At 39.4% G+C, this 20,132-nt stretch overlaps 1 long non-coding RNA gene across 8 annotated transcripts in view; it reads left to right on the top strand.

Moving 5' to 3' along the window:
* The window catches only part of LOC149124943 (uncharacterized), a 73,649-nt gene that overhangs the window by 37,662 nt on the left and 15,855 nt on the right, over positions 1–20,132 (top strand). Inside the window, exon 3 of one of the 8 annotated variants that reach the window (XR_016211775.1) lies at positions 14,189–14,314. The exons of 5 other annotated variants lie outside the window; for them this stretch is intronic. This is a non-coding gene — a long non-coding RNA (uncharacterized LOC149124943). Of the gene's footprint in view, positions 1–14,188; positions 14,317–16,851; positions 17,163–20,132 lie in introns of those variants that run through there. 2 more of the 8 variants (XR_016211779.1, XR_016211776.1) reach the window with 2 other exon arrangements.

Below are 20,132 nucleotides of genomic sequence, written 5' to 3'. Positions count from 1 at the left end.
GCTTGGCACTGATTTCTAGTTTTCTGCTGACATGAACCCTGAAAGACAGCAGGGCCTGCCACCCAAGTGGGAGACGCAAACGAAATTCCTGCTCCTAGCTTTGGCCTGGCCCAGGACTGGCTGTTGCAGCCATTTGTGGGGGATGAACCAATCGATGATCGATCTTTCTGTTTTTCTGTCACCCTGGCTTTCAGTTTACACACACACACACACACACACACAATATGTTAAAAGAAGAGAATATGTTACAATTATTCTTCTACTTGGAAAAGAAGACACTGACTCATTGTTAAATCACATGATCAGTCTGAATCCAATCATTATTACTGGGGTCCCAAAGTTGTACATGTCACTGAACCATTATCTACTTTAGGATTTTATCTTATTTCATCTTTTGCTTTAGTATCTGATATATGCTTACATATTTATAAAGGAAAACATACTCTTTTTTTTTTTAAAAGATCTATTTATTTAAAAGGCAGAGTTACAGAGAGAAGAGACATAGAGAAAGAGAGATCTTCCATCTGTTGGCTACATGGCCAGGGCTGGGCCAGGCAGAATCCAGAAGCCAGGAGCTTCGTCCTGGTCTCCCACATGGGTGCAGGGGCCCAAGGACTTGGGCCATCTTCTGCTGCTTTCCCAGACACATTAACAAGGAACTGGGTCTGAAGTGGAGCAGCCAGTACTTGAACCAGAGACCATATAGGATGCTGGTGTGGCAGGTGGTGGCTCAACCTGCTATGCCACAATGCCAGACCCAAGCAAACATGTTCAATAACTTCTCTAAAAATCTTGATTAATAAAGTAAATGATTGCTCTTGAAACATAAGCAACAATTGAGAATAATAAGGCTTTTGAGGGCTTATCCAATTCTAAAGAAAAGAATACTAGGGACCAGTATTGGGGTGCAGTGGGTTAAGCTGCCACTGGTGATGCCAGCATCCAAAATGCAGCCCTGATTTGTGTCTGGGCCACTCTTCTTCCAGCCCAGAGCCCTGTTGATGTGCAAGGGAAAGCAGTGGAAGCTGGCCTCAGTGCTTGGGCCCCTACCATTCAGGTGGGATTGGGCCTCTGAACCAGCAGATGGGTGGGCTGTTTCTGTTTCCATCTGTTCCTCCTTGCCGTCACTCTGCCTTTCAAATAAATAAAATAAATCTTAAAAATAAGAATAGTAATACATATGTGTATATATATGCATACATATATATAATGCTGTCAATATGAGAACTGTGACAGGCAGTGCCTAAGTAAACTCATTGTTGGGAGTCTTGAGAAAAAGAACTATGTCCTAAAAAATATTAAGGTAATCATTGCTTCAACAGCTTTGGTGCAACAAGAAAGCGGTGTTAACTGAGATGAATCTGTTCTCAGGTATAACAAGAGGGAGAAAAGATTTCTAATCTGCAAATTCAAAGGGAAAATCCCTACATAGCTGCAGACACTGGAAAAATTATTTTGGTAAATGATTCCTTAATGCTGCAAGTAAAATTTAATGAAGGTCTCACAAAACAATCTCAATACACACAAGGAAGTGACTAGCTTAAATCCTAAAATCCTTAAATCATCAATGCTTCGGTCAAAATGATTTGACCCATGCTAAATCCACATAGAGTTGTTTATTTTTCATAAGCCACCGTTACAATCCTTCATTAAAAATGTGATTGAGTACTAAAGATATAAACCTCCCTTTGACAAATCTTTCTAATGACACTTTTTGCTGAGAGTACAATTAATGTCTACCTCTTTTTGTACCTTGGTGATATAACCAAAGGGAAAATCTTTAAATTGACTTTTGTATTATATAATTATAACATTTTTCTGGCTTTCTAATGAGAAAAATGTTATTAATAATCTTACCTTCCAGCATAATTTTGCTTTTTATCCCATGTAAAATTTTCTTCAATTAAATTTTCATGCTATCAAGTAAAATGCTAGAAATAATTTAATTTTTATATCTATTAACCACTGCTTCCAGGAATGAAAACTGTCATATATCACTAAGACTCAGATTCAACTCCAGAAAAATGAAGGTGATTGTATATTGTGTCATCTCTAAATAAAGAGATTTTTGCCTTTGCCCTATGGGAACCAAGCCAAGAAAAGCAGAGTTCCAAGACCAGATAAAGTCAGTCATAGATACAGGCCTTGAGTACAATTTTATTTTATTGAAAGACACTGGGTGATCATATATTATTATCCCCAAATACATTAAGACAAGATATGTGACTTGCTGTTTCCAATAATGGGCTTTAGTTAACATGAGGAAAGAATGACTCAAATAAGATATTTGTTGTAGAGGTGGTCATGTTAGGGCACTCACTAGTTTTGTTCAAGAGTACAAATATCATGGTGTCTTTTCTTTCTTTCTGCATTGTATCAGATTTTAATATAAATAATTAAAATATTTTATCAGTATCACAGTTAGGCAGTTTTTAATCTTAAAAATGGAACATCCCAGGGCCGGCACTGTGGTGCAGTGGGTCAAATTGCCTCCTGTGGCAACAGCATACCATATGGGCCTTCAGTTTGAGTCCTGGCTGTTCCGATTCTGATCCAGCTCCCTACTAATGACCTGGGACAGCAGTGGAAAGCAGTGGAAGATGCCACTGCACCGATGTGTGAAACCTGGAAGGAGCTCCAGGCTCCTAGCTTTGGCCAGGCCATTTGGGGAATGAACCAGTGGATGAATGAGCTCTCTCTGTCTCTACTCTCTCTCTCTCCCTCTCTCCCTCTGCAACTCTGCCTTTCAAACAAATCAATAAATCTCAAAAAAAGGAAAGAAATGGAATACCCTCTCTCTGCCTACTCTGCGTTGCCAGGAGGCCTTTTGATTCTAGACTCTGCAATTAAGGAAGCAGGATAGAGGGAGATTGGAAGGTAGCAAGAGGGAAGATACGGCATTCTTCCTGTGCTCTAGGAAACAGCAGCAGCATTGGGCCCCATCCTGTGTTTCTGCTGTTACTGTTTAGAGGAGCTTAGTGAAGCTTCCTCCCAGAGGTGTGACCAAGGGCCCAATAGGACTACTCCTCTGAGCCCTCAAATTCTCACACAATTAAATCTCTCCTTTTATTTCCTAGGTTCTAGAGGTATTGGATGCTTCCTTTAGTCATTAAAATCTGGATTTTTCTCAATTTGCTTTTCACTTTTAGTCTTCAAATACTACCATAACCAGTTTCCTGCAGCAAATCTTTTCTGAAAGGCCTATGACAGTTTTTTGATTTCCTAAGTGGATCCTATAGGGAAGCCATTGAAGAGTGTTAAGCAAGCTGCTGACATCTGATCTGTGTTCTGGAATAACCATTCTTTGCACTGGGGATAAGAGATTAGAAGAAAGAATCCCTGTGCATGTGTTTGCTAACAGCTGGGAGACAGTTTTGAAAGATCAGAAGAGAGTTGACTAGGATGACTGCAATATTGATAGAAACAATGAAATAAATCTAAGATGCAGCACATCTTGGTTGTTGGTACAACATGGGGCTGAATCAAATATGAGGAATTAGAGGGAGAAGTAAAAGGATTACAAGTGACAGGATTGATTGTGATATTAATTACTGAGAGGAATATTACTGGAGGTTGATGAGGTTTGGAAGTAAGATCACAGGTTCACTCCTGGAATAATAGAATTTAGATTGCCTGTGAGTCGTCAGAAAAGAGATATCCAGTAAGAAGTTGTAATGTGAGTTTATGCTAAAGATATGATAATTGTGAACTATGGATGTATATTTCTGTATAGTGAGTTTATTGGTAGATGTTGATGTTGTGGGTCTAGAAAGAGTAAATAGAATGAAAAGAAGTTCTAGGAGCCATGCTTGAGAAATTTCAGCATTTAATGACTATATAAGGGTAAGACTTCAAAAGACAAACAGAATCATACAAGGTGCTAAGAGGAAAACTAGTATGGTATTGTATCCAAAAAGAGAACAGAAGGAAATGCTTAGAGAAGGAATAAGAAACCAACATTTTCAAGGTCAGAAGGAGCTCTGGGCAGGTGTTGTGCAGAGGTTAATCCACTGCCTGTGATGGCGGCATCCCACATGAGTACTGGTTCTAGTCTTGGCTGCTCCACTTTCAATTCAGCTTCCTACTAACTACCTGGAAGGGCAGTAGATGATGGCCCAAGTGCTTGAGCTCCTGTCACTGATGTGGGAAATGCAGATGGAGTTCCAGGCTCTGGGCTTCAGCCTAGAATTTCTGTGGCCATTTGGGGAGTGAACCAATGATGGAAGATTTCTCCCTTTCTCTGTCTCTCCCTCTTTGTAACTCTGCCTATAAGCAAATCTTAAAAACAACCAACCTATAAGTTCAACCAGGTTGAGCTAGTATACAGGGCTAAAGCAGAAGTACCTCATCTTGTTTCGGGAGAGATTATGAATTTTTGTCCTTAGAATTTGGTAACTAATTCTATGTGCAAATCCTTTCAAAGCAAGGGAAAAGCTATAATTACTTTTCTTTTTCACCATAGCCACCCTTCTTTTAATCATTGACTTGTCTTTGTCTTTCTGCTGGTGATAATTTGAATTGACAAATTAGACATGGGTCCCAAAGTCTCCTAACATATGCACGGCACTTATATTTTGGTGATGATATTGATAACTGCATTTCTCAATGCATAGAAGTCAGAAATAAACTCTTCCTTACTCAAGTCTTGAAAAAACATGACCAAGAATATAATCAGATTCTCCAGGCCAGTGGTATTTTGAATATCGAAACTCTGCCCTTTAAATAGGAACATGGTTTATTATTATCATAAAACTTTAATAGCTCATTAACTCCAACCTATAATCTCCTATTTCTACAGCCCTATATGTAAAAAAAATGGAACTTGTAACAATTCTCGGTGAGCACAGACATAATGAAAATATATCATCACTGAGTAAATTTCCATTGCAATTTTGTCCACAATTATCACCTTATTGAGAGTCTATTAAGTTGTGCTAGATAGTCTGAAGCCTGACGATTAAAATGAAGCAATATCCATTGATTTTTAAGGGCTTTCAATACCTGGGATACAGGTTACTAATAGCAAAAATTGATTGCTCAGACAAATGAACCAGCAACTTGGCAATGCTTTCGCTAATTTCTATCTGAAACACATTACTTGGAGGATCTAAAGAACTTTATTTAGTTATTCATTAGCTAATACACATAACTGTTTGATCTGGCATTAAGTGAGTCAGATTTTTAAGTTTCTTTATCATGTTTTGTCTTTGTACCTGCAAATGGTGCTTTTGGACCATAAGGAGAGGTTGAGAAAGCTGAATTGGTTTGAAAAGTGTAGGATGGATTGGGACATAGTTTGTGTCTGTGTATTGTTATTCACAACATGAAGTATTAATTCTGGTTCTGCCATTTGGCTCAGTTAGCTAAGCAAGTTATTAACCTCATTAGTGCTTTCTTTTTATTGGCAAGAGGGGAATCTCAACACTATCTACTCAATTCAACTATTGTATTAAATAAATTAATGTATATACACTTTTTAGCACAAAACTTTCTCTTTTTTTAAACTTTTATTTAATAAATATAAATTTCAAAAGTACAACTTTTAGATTACAACAGTTTTCCCCCCATAACCACCCTTCTACCCACAAACCATCCCATCTCCTACTCCCTCTCTCATCCATTCTTCATTAAGATTCATTTTTAATTATTTTTATATACAGAAGATTAACTAAGTATATACTAAGTAAAGATTTCAACAGTTTGCACACACACAGAAACACAAAGTATAAAGTACTGTTTGAAGACTAGTTTTACCATTAATTCACATAGTACAACACATTAAGGACAGAGATCCTACAAGGGGAGTAATTGCACAGTGACTCCCATTGTTGATTTAACAATTGACATTCTTATTTATGACATCAGTAATCACCCGAGGCTCTTGTCATGAGCTGCCAAGGCTATGGGAGCCTCTTGGGTTCACAAACTCCAGCCTTATTTAGACAAGGCCATAATCAAAGTGGAAGTTCTCTCCTCCAAGATCTTTCATTTAGGTCATTTTTTTGCCACAGTATCTTGGTTTTCCATGCCTGAGGAACTCTCATGGGCTTTTTAGCTGGATTCGAATGCCTTAAGGGCTGACTCTGAGGCCAGAGTGCTGTTTAGGGCATCTGCCATTCTATGAGTCTGCTGTGTAGCACAAAACTTATCCTATATTTAATAGCACAGAAGTGTTCGTCTTACCCACTTGCAAGGACCTCTATAATATAATTAGAGATGTTTGCTAGAAGCTTTGCCTTAGGTGGAAATTTGACTTTGAATAAAACATAAAACAAAATGTTTTAAGATAATTCTTACAACTAATATACATTTATGCATTCATTCAACAAATATGTCCATGGCACCCACTTTAAAAATGATTCTGTATTCATTTCACAAGGAAAGAATCCACTACTCTCAGGTCTCATATACTGATGGGAAGAAATTAAAACAGAAAAAAAAAGAAACTGCCTAATAGACTACTGAATAGCAAGAAAAATGAAGATAAAGGAAAAATGGGGTTGTCGATGGAAATATATCTGAAAGAATGAGATTCAGCAGAGACCTTAAATAACGAGGAAGCATACATAAAAATATCAGTTTTCTTCAAAAACTTCATGAAAGGGCCAGTGTTGTGGTATAGTTGGGTTAAGATTTTATTTATTTGAGAGTTAGAGTTACAGAGAAAGAGAGAGAGAGAGAGAGACAGAGACAAAGGTCTTCCATTTACTGGTTCACTCCCCAAACGGCTGCAGTGGCCAGAGCTGAGTTGATCCGAAGCCAGGAGCCAGGAGCTTCTTCTGGGTCTCCCACATGGGTGTGGTGGCCCAAGGACTTGGGCCATCTTTCACTGCCTTCCAAAGCCATAGCAAAGAGCTGGATCAGAAGTGGAGAAGCTGGGACAAGAACCCGTGTCTGTATGTGATGCCAGTGCTGCAAGGCAGAGGCTTAGCCTACTATGTCACAGTGCTGGCCCTCCTATCCTGCTTTTGATACAGCTTCTTTTATTTATGCATGTGAAGCAGTCATTATGGCCCAAGTACTTGGACCCTGCCACCCACATGGGAGAACAAGATGGAGTTCTGGGCTCCTGGGCCTGACCCTGAACTGGCAATTGTGGCCAGATTGGGAGTGAACCATTGGGTGAAAGATCTTTCTCTTTCTATCTCTATCTCTCTGTCTCTGTCTCTCTCTGTGTGTCCTCTCTCTTTCAAATAAACAAATAAATCTTTCTTTTTAAAGTTTGTGGAAGATGTATTATGGAAAAACTATGTATGGATTTAAAAATTTTTGTACCAATATAAACTTAAGATTCAATTGAATTTTCCATGAACTTGTTGAAATGCATTTAAATAGTCATCAATATTTTAAAATGTTCCCATTTTGGGGATGTTATAAATACATGGATTTATAGTCCAGTGACAAATTGTCTTTCATTTGATTGGTATTTTATATCCATTACCTGAAGTTACACTAGATAAATCATGAAGAAAACTGAGATATTTGTATGTCATGTTTAAGACTTTAGAAAAGACAGGCAGATGTTACTGCAAATTATTAATGAGGAAAAAGCCTTTCAATTTCATTACTCCATACAAATTTTTAGATGCCATATGTTATATCTATGTCAAGTTTTCATATCTTCAAATGCATTTTAAGTGATAAGAATGTTCAACTTTGTAATAATTATCAGGTTATAGCTTATAATTTATAAATCAGCTTAGTATCTATCTTCTTTGCTTGACTTTTAAAAATTTTTTAAAAAATTAAATTTATTTGAGAGGCAGTGAGGAAAAGAGAGAGAGAAAGAGAAGGAGGGAGGGAGAGAGAGAGAGAGAGAGCTCTTTTCCATTGGTCCACTCCCTAAAAGTCCACAATGGTAGAGTTGGTTCAGACCCAAGCCAAGAAGTGGGAATTCAAACTAGGCCTCACACATTAATGACTGGGACCCAACTACTTGAACCACTACCTGCTGCCCCTGCCCCCCCTGACTGCACATTAGTAGGAAGCTGGAACTGGAATTAGAGATGGCACTTTCACTCACATGTTCCATATTCCAGTATGGGTGGAAGTATGTCAATCACCTTTTTTTTTTTTTTTTTTTTTTTGGACAGGCAGAGTGGACAGTGAGAGAGAGAGAGACAGAGAGAGAAAGGTCTTCCTTTGCCATTGGTTCACCCTCCAATGGCTGCCGCGGGCGTACCGTGCTGATCCGAAGGCAGGAGCCAGGTGCTTCTCCTGGTCTCCCATGGGGTGCAGGGCCCAAGCACTTGGGCCATCCTCCACTGCACTCCCTGGACACAGAGAGCTGGCCTGGAAGAGGGGCAACCGGGACAGACTCCAGCGCCCCGACCGGGACTAGAACCCGGTGTGCCAGTGCCACAAGGCAGAGGATTAGCCTAGTGAGCTGCGGCGCCAGCTGGCAATCACCATTTTAAATGTTAAGCCAAATGCTCACCCCTAACCTTTAAAGAATTTATTATATCTGACTATTTGAGAAGCTCAGTATAGGTAGTATACTCTTGCTTTTTTTTCACTTGATAATTTGAGTTTTATTTTCCAAAGCATGAACTAAATATATGAAAAGTCAGACTTTTCCTTTTACCACCATAAAAATGTAATAAAAACAGGGAGCAATGGGTTTTTAATTTTATAAAATTTGAAGCTCTCAATTCTTTTAAAATTAATGACCTTTTAAAGCAAAGTAATTTATTTAAAAAGTGCTATGCAACAGCTTCTTGTTTCCAGGTGAGGAGGGGAGGAGTTTGAATGGATGAGTTGGTGCAGTCACCATCTATCACTCTATTAAGTCAATATTGGGACATGTTTTTAACATCTGGAGCTTCCATGGATAGAAATACAATCTCCCATTACAACTCCACACTGGATGTGATGAAGCAAAAAGAAAAAGCTGGCTCAGTCTATTTATCAAACCACATTGCGCAGTCTGAGATGTTACGGGAAATTCTACCAAAAGAGACAACACTGATATGCATGAAGTGTAAGAAAAAGAAAAAGGAAAAATTCTGCTGAGCAGAGTAAAGAAATGAAAGTTAAATAGTGAAGGGAGCTTTTTAAAAATTTATTTTATTTGAAAGGCAGAGTGACAGAGAGATGGAGAGAGATGGAGATAGAGAGGGGGAGAGAGAGAGAGAGAGAGAGAGAGAGAGAGAGAGAGAATCTTCCATCCAGTGGCTCACTCTGCAGATGGCCTCAATGGCCAAGTTTGGGCCAAGCTGAAGCCAGGAGCCCGGAGCTTCATGTGGGTCTCCCATATAGGTGGCAGGAGCCCAGGCACTTGGATTATCTTTCACTGCTTTCCCAGGCACATTAACAGGGAGCTGGATTGGAAACGGAGCAGCCAGGACTCAAATAGGCATTCAGATATGGGATGCTCCAGGACAGAGCTAAATGCCTGCTCTAGACAAAATTTTTAGACAATTAAAAAGATCGACTTTGAATCATACTTCATTTTCTTTCACATGTTTGTAAGACTAATATCTGAGTATATGAAAGTGGATTTTTAAACTTGAAATTTTTGCATACTCATTTTATTGTCTATAAAAATATGTATCAATAAGCATTGCATATATGCATCAGCAGGATCCTTCTGGTTAAGTTGGATCTCACAAAGCCAAGTAACAAATGACTCTTTATCAGCAAAGTTCCGTGTGGCAGCAGGTGCGGGGAGTCATAATTGAATACATCCCCAAGCCTTGATGAATTGGCAGATTATGTGATTTACAATCTCTCCTTCAACAAAGTGAATATCAATATATTGATTGTGCATCCCTCTTCTCTAAATAGAATGGAAGTCTAATGATAAAAAAAGTTTGAAGGAACATTGAGGAAAGTGAATTTAAATTGAGGTGGATGAAGAATTTCAATTTTAAGTGAGTTCATCTCTCCGGGTGCACACAAGAGCTTGTTGGGGCACTGGGGCATTTCTGCAGGGAGATCACTGTCAGAGGCTCTGTGGGAGTCACAGCAAGCAGCAGTGCTGGGTATGGCTGCTCTGATCCTCTGAGGAGGAAGGCAGGTGCATTGTGTAAACTACATGTCCGTGACCTTGACATCAATTCCCCAAACAATTCTAAATCCAATTATTAAACGGATGATTTGTGCACACCTAGCAGAGGAAGGCAGATTCATTAGGACCCAGCATGGGCACACGAAGTGCAAATTCATGTCACAATAATCTCATTTCTTTTTCGGGCAGAGTTACTAGAATAGCAGATCACAGAAAGTAGGCAGAGCATACAAATAGAATGCAAATGTCCAAAGGAACGAAACAAGGCAAATGTGATGATGGCCTCAGGACTTCCTTCTTCTGCTGCTTCAGGACTTGAGGCAAAACTTGGCTAAGGAAGCCGGAGTAGGCTCTGGGAGAGAATTGACTAATGACAGCATGGGTTCCACAGGCTCTTTCCTAATAGTCCCACCTCTCTGCCTGGTGAGAGGGAGCTAATATGATCATAGCGGCACAGAGGGTCTTCTCCTTTCCTTCCAAATGCATCCAGCACCTGGCAGGGTGGGGCATTACCAGACTGTTGATTATGGTGCAAATCCTCTAGTTCTGTGTAATCTGTAAGACCAGTGCTCCGGAACCGTGTATACACTGTTACTAGACTACTTCTTTCATTTCTTTTTCAAAAATCCCAATACATATTCCTTCCAGAGCTACTATCTGAACAAAGTTTTTAACAAGGACCAGAAATTCTGAAAAGTACAGATAAAATTCATGTGTTAAATTTCTACTACATATGTAACCCGTCTTAGCTCTCTTTTTTATCTCTTGTCCTCACTGCTTCTCTCTCTCATCCTGTGCTTGTCACCCATCTCCCCTTTTATTTTGTTTTATTCCCTGGCTTTTTTTTAAACTATCTTGTCTCCAGATTTATTAGGATAAATTAGTCTGATTACTATGCTTATTCTCAGATTCATTCATTTCTAACTTTGGTCCCATATTCAATTCAAGTCTGACCACACCCTTTTCCCCAGGGAAGACTAACAAAGTGTCCTCAGCTGGTTGAAGGGCAGAAAGACGGGTACAGCCAGATTCCAAGATATTTGCTCTTGTGTTCTCTAGACTTACGTATCTGGAGTTGAGAGGAGGTGTGAAAAAAATGAGATGCCTTCTCATGTTGAGTTGGAAGTGCTGTTGGGAAGAGGTCCACGGTCTTTCTCTGGTTCTGTCAGCATCTGTGTAATGTTCAGAACTTTGACTATGCTATAGCGTCTATGAATTAATGCAATTGAGTTTTTTTGGCTCAAAGACCGGTGTGGCTTTGCTTTTCATGGCCTGAGAACCTCATTTCCCAAAGAGTAACTCCCTGGGTCCCTTTGTTCTCACAGGTATGTAGACGTCATCCTTCTCCAAAATGGGCCTAAAAGTCACTTGAATTTGTAGCTGTCTGTGTAGACATGTGGCTTCCTCCTCACCACCATCTTCCAGGCTCCTTAAAGAAAAGCTGCAAGAATGCCAGGCCCTCTTTGCATATAATTTAAGATGGGAATGACAGATGGCTCCTTAGGGAGGGCTAGCAGGGCCATTGAAGACAGGTCACTTGCCTTCAGACAGCTGTAGAATGGAAGATGGCATTGGACTTTACCTTGACTTGTGCACCTGAAATTTAAGAACCCTTGGTAAACATGCCACTCTTACTAAATTCTGGGCTGGGTGCAGAAAACAATCCCAACTCTCCCATGAGCTCTTTCATATTCTGCATTCTCTGTTGGCCATGGGTGGATGTTTCAGTTCCTATGTCAGCACAATCCACCAAGAAAATGTTGTATCACTCTCACCCTCGAGGAGAAGGATTTGTGCAGAATTTCTCATTCACTCGACTTGGGGAAGGAGAAACCACCTTCCCTAACTCCCCCAGATGGAAGAGAGAGAAACACGTCACATAACGTTAAGCACATTGCGTCCACAAGGCTGGAAAGCTCCCACATCTCCGCTCCCCTGACAGATGGGATGAGGCGGGATGTTGGTGGATAGTAGACTTCTGGCATCTGCAGGGCATTGATTGGCTCCCAGTGCTGGCAATTCAGGGCTACTTCTCTGGAGCGTAAGGACTTTGCCTGCAGCTGGGATTTCCAGAAAAATGTACGTATAAAATTATCTCTCACATCAGGTGGTTAGGCTTTTGTTCAATTTTCATGCCAGTAAAGATAGTACATAGCTCCTGTGAGAAGCCTAGGTCCCATTTGGCTGGCTGATTTTCTTGTTTCCCATGACTGGTTCCTCTGGCAATCAGCAATGCAGATTAAATTCACCAACTAACTAGGAGCTTGCATCTCTCAGAAACATTGTGGGGAGGGTTCCATCAATATTTTATAAAGGGTTTGGAGAAACAATATCAGTTCTGAATTTGAGGAAAAAGTATGGACAGAATAAAATAAGGGAAGCAATGAATTAAGCACTGGAGGGAGAGAATGAAAGTTCTTACACTCAGAACCATCGAATTAGTGTAGCATAAGAATAAAGAAAGTATTTTGTACAAATCCATTGCATTGCAGGTGTGTGTGTGGAGTTACTATTAGGATTCTTTTAAAGTGAAACCAATCCAGAGCATATTGTTATTTCAAAATAATAAGCAGACACCATTTTCCTTAGAACTTTGGGCAAAGAAAATGTTTGTGATTTGTGAAAATTTCATATCCCATTTATTAGTGTCAAAACAAAACAGTCCATGGTTATTATGACATGATTGTTGGATGAATGGTAGGCGATGGAGTCAGGGCAAGTAGTAACTGTTATAAGGAATAGTTATAATTGGTGTTCTAGGGAAAATATTTTCATGAAGTGTATAAAGAGAGAAACATCCTGAAATACCTTTTAGATGAAAGTATATGATGAGTCAAATTAGCCAGGATTGATTTGCATTTGTAAGGGTTGCTTCTGATTTGTATTTAATGCATTTATAAACTAAAGGCTGGCTCTATCGAATTATTTATAACTAGACTGTGAGAGGACTTACATATGGCAGACTTGAAACCATATAAAAAGTGTGATTAAAATTATGACACACACCCAGGACGGGTGAGTGGCATAGGGGGGCTTAAACCACACGCACGCCTCTTGGCCATATCAACAGCTGACAAGTACCTTTTTTCTTTCTGAATGAGACACAAGCCTTTTCTCCAGCAGCAGAGGCTGGCAGATAGGGTTTAAATTGTTATTTTTTCCAAACGATGTGTGAAAAACAACACTTTTCATGAATATGCAAATTTTAAGCATCAAAGTTTAATGTATGAAAGCGTGGGTTATATGAAAGTCAAGTGTTTGAAAGTCAGGGACATTTCTCTTAAGATGTCAGTTGTAATTTTAAATACAGTAAGAAGTTTGGCTTTCAAAATGTATTTCTTTTGACTTTTAAGGTCTTAAAATGGCTTCTAGTCTTTTTATTTATTTTTAAATGTTGCAATTCAAACACTTTTTCTTGACATTACCCAGTATTTCTTGAGATTTATTGTTTTAAGCCATTTCAGTAACTCTTTACTTCTCTTTTAAATGGATTATTTATTTATTCTCATCTACTTGAAAGGCAGAACAATAGAGACAGAGAAACAGAGAGAGAGAGAGAGAGAGAGAGAGAGAGAGAGAGGAGACCTTCCATCTGCTGCTTCACTTTCCAAATACCTGAAACAGCCAGGACTGGGTCAGGTGAAAGCCAGGAGCCTGGAACTAAATCTGGTCCCTACACAGGTGTCAGGGCCCAGGCACTTCAGACATCATCTGCTGTCTTCCAGGATGCATTAGCAGGGAGCTTAATTGGGAGTCTGGCCGCTGGAACACTCACTGGCACTCCAAGCCAACCAGCTGTGCTACAATATCCACACCAGTCTACTTCTTTTTGCTTTTGAAGGTTTATTTATTTGAAAGTCAAAGTTACACAGAGAGAGGGAGAGACAGAAAGAGAAAGAGACCTCTTCCATCCACTGGTTCACTCCCCAAATGGCCGCAATGGCTAGGGCTGGGCCAGACCAAAGCCAGGAGTCAGGAGCTTCTTCTGAGTACCCCACATGGGTGCAGAGGCCCAAGCACTTGGGCCATCCTCAGCTGCTTTTCCACTGGCAGGGTGCTGCATTGAAAGTGGCACAGCCAGGATTCTAACACGCGCCTATTTGGATGCTGATGTTGCAGGTGGTGGCTTCACTGGCTATGCCACAATGCCAGCCCAACTAGTCTACTTCTTTCTCACAGAGTTGCTGTACTTTTTCCTGCATTGATCACTGTGCAGGACAGATCTAAGCCATAAACAGAGTCAACAAGAACGTGTTGAGATGATTGTAAGAGATCACTTTTCTTGACTTTATGAGACCAGTCAAAGTAAGTCCAGACTTTGTTTTTCACTCTCTGTTTCTCAGCATATATTTTAAAATTCACGTTGCAGGCAATTTAAAGGTCATCACATCCACAGTATTAGAGAAAAGCATCTTTCACAGATGTCTTGTCCCCGCATATGTCTATAGAGACCCTGCAGCTTGTGTCACTCTGTGCTTGCTACCTTTGGGAGTTCTTCCATAGATGTCATCATTAAAAATTCAAAGCATTTTACCCATTTATGGAAGCACACGGTTGTGGGAAAATGGGACTGTGTGCCCTTGAGAGTGATCAGCTTTAGTTTCTTTAACAGCTACACATTTTGATCTAACGATTTCTTTAGAGAGTGCTTTCTCCATAGCTTTTATTCAGAGAAATGAAGTTGATTGGAAAAGAAGTTAAAGTGAAACAATTTTATAGGCATTCCTAAACACATAGAAAAAACACATTGACTAATGATTGAACTTTAAACCTTGATTAATAGCTCACTTCAACCCATAGCAAGTATAGAATGCACAAAGTTGATCTGGTAGTGGTCACAATTGTCAGCTTAATGAATTTGCTTAAGAGCTTTGAAATATTAAAAATCAACTTTTATTAGGTGACAAATTATTTAGACTACAAAATTCTTATAATCATGGGCTGGTTATGATATGAAAGACCAAACTACATTCAGGGTTTATACATAAATTGTCAATTAACGGACTCAATGCCTCATGACCTATAATCAGTTCGGAGCTGAGAGGGTTCAGAAAGAATAGGGAGAGGCAAAAGACAAGATGCCAAATATTATTATTATTCTTTTTTAAAATGCTATTTATTTAGGGTCCAGAGAGACAGCTGGGGAATTGATAGAGACTTCCTATCTGCTGGCTCACCTTCCAAATGCCTGCAACAACAGGATTAGGCTGGGCTGAAGATGGGAAACTAGAACTCAATCCATTTCTAAAATGTTGGTGGTAGGAAACCAAATGCTTGAGCCTTCACTAGGTTGCCTCCTAGAATCTGAATTAGCAGGGAGTTGCGATTGGGAGCCAGAGCCAGGTATTGAGCCCAGTAACTCTCATATGGGTCATGGGTACCTTCACTGTTTTATTAACTGCTAGGCCAAACACCCATCCATAAATATTATTATTCTTTACCATTATTTATTATCAGCCCAATGACTTAACCACATAGAAGTGCTAAAAGAAAAAAACATGAATTTGCAATTCAGCACAAACATCTTTTGCCATTTCTTCCAAAATCAGAGAAAAAAGTCACAAATCAAAATTCCCTAAGAGCCCAAAATCTTAAGTGCAAAATAAAGTTCATTATATTTTTGAGTAAATAACACTAGGTAATGCCATCTCACTAGTCCAAGTGATCAATTTCTGTTCACAATTGATCATAATGATAGGACTAAGAGTCAAAGGGATCACATAAACAAGACTAGTGTCTGCTAATACTAACTGAGAGAATAAAAAAGGGAGAGAACGATCCAACATAGGAAGTGAGATACACAGCAGACCCATAGAATGGCAGATGTCCTAAACAGCACTCTGGCCTCAGAATCAGCCCTTAAGGCATGCAGATCCAGCTGAAAAGCCCATGGGAGTATTTTAGGCATAGAAAGCCAAGACACTCTGGCAAAACAAACAAACAAACAAACAAACAACAAGCTAAATGAAAGATCTCTGCAAGTGAGATCCCAGTGGCCCAGTGGAAAGAACAGGTCATCAGGCTGGTGCCGCGGCTCACTAGGCTAATCCTCCGCCTAGTGGCGCCGGCACACCAGGTTCTAGTCCCAGTCGGGGTGCCGGATTCTGTCCCGGTTGCCCCTCTTCCAGGCTAGCCCTCTGCTGTGGCCAGGGAGTGCAGTGGAGGATGGCCCAGGTGCTTGGGCCCTGCACCCCATGGGAGACCAGGAAAAGCACCTGGCTCCTGGCTCCTGCCATTGGATCAGCGCGGTGCGCCGGCTGCAGCGCGCCGGCCGTGGCGGCCAATGGAGGGTGAACCAACGGCAAAGGAAGACCTTTCTCTCTGTCTCTCTCTCTCTCACTGTCCACTCTGCCTGTCAAAAAAAAAAAAAAAAAAAAAAAAAAAAAAAAAAAAAAAAAAAAAAAAAAAAAGAACAGGTCATCAAAGAAGGAGGTACCTTTCTCTGAAGGGAGGAGAGAACTTCCACTTTGACTACGACCACGTCTAAATATGATCAGAGTCGGTGAACTCAAAAGGCTTCCATAGCCTTGGCAACTCATGACAAGAGCCTAGGGTGATTACTGATGCCATAAACAAGAGTGTCAATTTGTGAATTCAACAACAAGAGTCACTGTGCACTTACCCCTCATGTAGGATCTCTGTCCTTATTGTGCTGTACATTGTGATTTAATGCTATAACTAGTACTCAAACAGTATTTTTCACTCTGTGTTTCTATGTGGGTGCAAACTGTTGAAACCTTTACTTAATATATGCTAAACTGATCTTCTATATATAAAGATAATTGAAAATGAATCTTTTTTTTTTTTTTTTTTTTTTTTTTTTTTTTTTTTTTTTTTGACAGGCAGAGTGGACAGTGAGAGAGAGACAGAGAGAGAAAGGTCTTCCTTTGCCGCTGGTTCACCCTCCAATGGCCGCCGCTGCAGCCGGCGCACCGCGCTGATCCTGGCAGGAGCCAGGATCCAGGTGCTTTTCCTGGTCTCCCATGGGGTGCAGGGCCCAAGCACCTGGGCCATCCTCCACTGCACTCCCTGGCCATAGCAGAGAGCTGGCCTGGAAGAGGGGCAACCGGGACAGAATCCGGCGCCCCAACCGGGACTAGAACCCGGTGTGCCGGCGCCGCAAGGTGGAGGATTAGCCTATTGAGCCACGGCGCCGGCTTGAAAATGAATCTTGATATGAATGGAAGGGGAGAGGGAATGGGAAAGGGGAAGGTTGGGGGTGGGAGGGAAGTTATGGGGGGGAAGCCATTGTAATCCATAAGCTGTACTTTGGAAATTTATATTCATTAAATAAAAGTTAAAAAAATAAAATATTATAACCACCAGATGGTAAGGATTTCATGAATACAAAATTTATCCTGCTCATAGCTGAAATTCTAGGTAACATGCTTAAAAACAAAAAAAAAATAATTTACTATAACACCACCAAGAGGTCAATAGTTACAGTATTTATCTGCAAAAAGTTAGAAAGTTATAATTAATTCTTAACTCTCCAAATTACTGTAGATGACCTGTGACATAAATGATTATGAACTTGAGATAATTAGCTCTCTCTAGTAATAGTTCATAGCATTCTATAACATTTTCATTTAAAATGCTGGGTAAGCCATTCTACTTGACAATAGAGAAATGAAACTGAAAATTCCACTACAAAGTGCAATAAAACTATAACAACCAGCATGCCATAAAATGTAAATGCATTATATATACACAACACCATTAAAATAAATTTTCTAATTAAAAATAAAGTGTTATTTACAGCAAAGGGTATATATTTTCATGTGAGATAATATTTTATCAATATACTTACAAGGAACTATAACAATGGAATCTTCAGTCTTCATTTACTGTCTTTAATTAAAGCTTCATCATACTAATAACAAATTCTTCCTACAAAATTCATTTCTGATTGGAAACCTCCCACTGAATCTAGGGCAAGGAGAATTAAAATGTAATTTTCTTTAGTTATTTTAATGATTGTCTAGAGAAGTAGGTATAAACTGAGAAAATGAAGTCATAAGCTCATTAAATCTTTGTTTATGGTTAACACTAAACAGAAAGAGAAAGAAAGCACATGAAAAGTTGCAAGAAATCAGAAGACAGAGAGTATTGATAATTGTTACACTCCAGAAAATATTTCCTATTCCTACCATCTTTCCAAAATAGGACCTCCCTCAAGGTGAAGTCAACGCAAGGGGAGAACAGGAGTTTTCTGCCATCACCTATCCTCATTGTGTTGATTTTGTAGACATGGCTACCTCTCTTTTACCTAAACAAGAGTACTAGAGGGATCCTCAAGTCTGAGTGTCTGGGAGAGGCTGTGATCAAGGAAGAGGCAGAGACTCAGTTCTCAAGTCTTAAAAATCAGCAGAGGAACATGTATCCTAATAATCACTCTACAGTCTCCATGAGGAGATCCGCACTTGGGCTGAGTCTCCTGCAGACCTCCCCTCCTAAGGCTTTGCAAACCTCACCTCATCTCCCCTTGTACTGGCTGCTGCAGTTACACTCCCCAAAAAGTGTGAATGTTTGAAGATGACTTGTGAGCAGCAGCAGTAGGACAGCTCAACTTTGTGGAAAAGGAGAAGGCACACAGTGTTAAACATCTCAAGGAATCACCCCATGACAAACAAGCAGAGACTCTCATTCCCCAGCCTAGCTTTGCAAGCTGCAATAAAGTCACACAGTCTTGAGAATCAGCCTCCCAAGAAACGTGGAGAAAATGTTTAAGAGAACCTTAGCATTGCTGTCTGGGCTGACTGCTTAAGGTGTTTCCCAAAGCTGGTGAGTGAGTGCTTCTCAAATAAAAAGAATTCTGCAATGCAAGACATTAAGAAGCAAGGTAATCCAAGAACATGACACCACCAAAAGAGAATTTTCCTATACCAAAACCCTAGGAGCTGCAGATCTATGAATTTTCTGATGAATTCAAAATGACTGTTTTAAGCAACCTCATCAAGCTAAAAAATAACACAGCTAGAGAAGAAAATTAGGGCAACAATAATGAACACAAGACTGTGATAAAATAAATCATAAAAAGCTGACATTCCGGAGCTGAAAAAGTAAAACAAGTGATGAGAAACGTTAAACAGAGAACTTCAGCATCAGATTTGATCAAACAGAAGAATCTGTGAACTCAAAGACCACCCATTTAAAATTATTAAGTCAGCAATAAAAAAGAGTGATGAAAACTTAGAAGATTTATGACATATCACTGAATAAGCAAATTATAGTTTATAGGAGTCTCAAAAGGAAAGGATAAAGAGAAAAGGGCAGAAATATTATTTTTTTAAAAAAGGAAGAAATCTTCCAAAATCTTGGAAAAGATTTGGTCATCCAGTTTCCAAGGCCCCAAAGTCCACAAAGAACTTCAATGAAAAATAGATAAATAAATAAAAAAGACAACACCAGGATACATTTTAATGAAATTGTCAAAAGTTAAAGATAATTTTAAAAGTAGCAAGAGGACCCAACACATACAATAGGATATACATTAAACTATGAATGCATTTCTTAACAGAACCCTTGCAGATCAGAAAAGAGTGGGATGATATAATCAAAATTGAAAGGAAAATCCTGCCAACCAAGAATACTTTACTACTAAAGCTACCCTTCAAGAATGTAGGAGAAACAAAGGTTTCCCTAGGCAAACAAAAGCTGAGGGAGTTAATCACCAGTAGACCTACAGGAAATGCTAAGAGAAGTTCTTCAATATGAAACAAGAGAACATTTATAGACATGAAAATTTATGGAAGTGTAAAACTGGTAAATAGTCAGATTCAGAGTACTCTCATAATGTAGTGATTTTGTATAACTACAGCAAATGATAGAAAACAGAAGTACTAAAGTAGTGACAGCTAATTATATAGCTAAAGTAATGGGTAGACAATATAAAAGATGTAAATTATGATATCAATAATGAAGTTAGGAATGTTAACACACAAAAATGTAGGGTTCTTGTGAGTGATTGACTTTAAGCCTCCATAGGTAACCTGCATGGTAACTGCAAAGCAAAACCATATAAAGACATGAAAAAATAAAGAAAAAAGAATAAAAACATACCACTACAGAAAATCATCGAATAGCCAAGGAAAATAGAACACAGAAAACCACAAAACAATTA

The sequence above is a fragment of the Oryctolagus cuniculus genome, chromosome 8, assembly GCF_051225735.1.
Source record: "Oryctolagus cuniculus isolate XC-2025 breed Fujian yellow rabbit chromosome 8, ASM5122573v1, whole genome shotgun sequence".
Lineage (NCBI taxonomy): Eukaryota > Metazoa > Chordata > Mammalia > Lagomorpha > Leporidae > Oryctolagus > Oryctolagus cuniculus.
The sequence above is the reverse complement of the archived record's forward strand: the minus strand, read 5'-3'. Positions and strand labels throughout refer to the sequence as shown.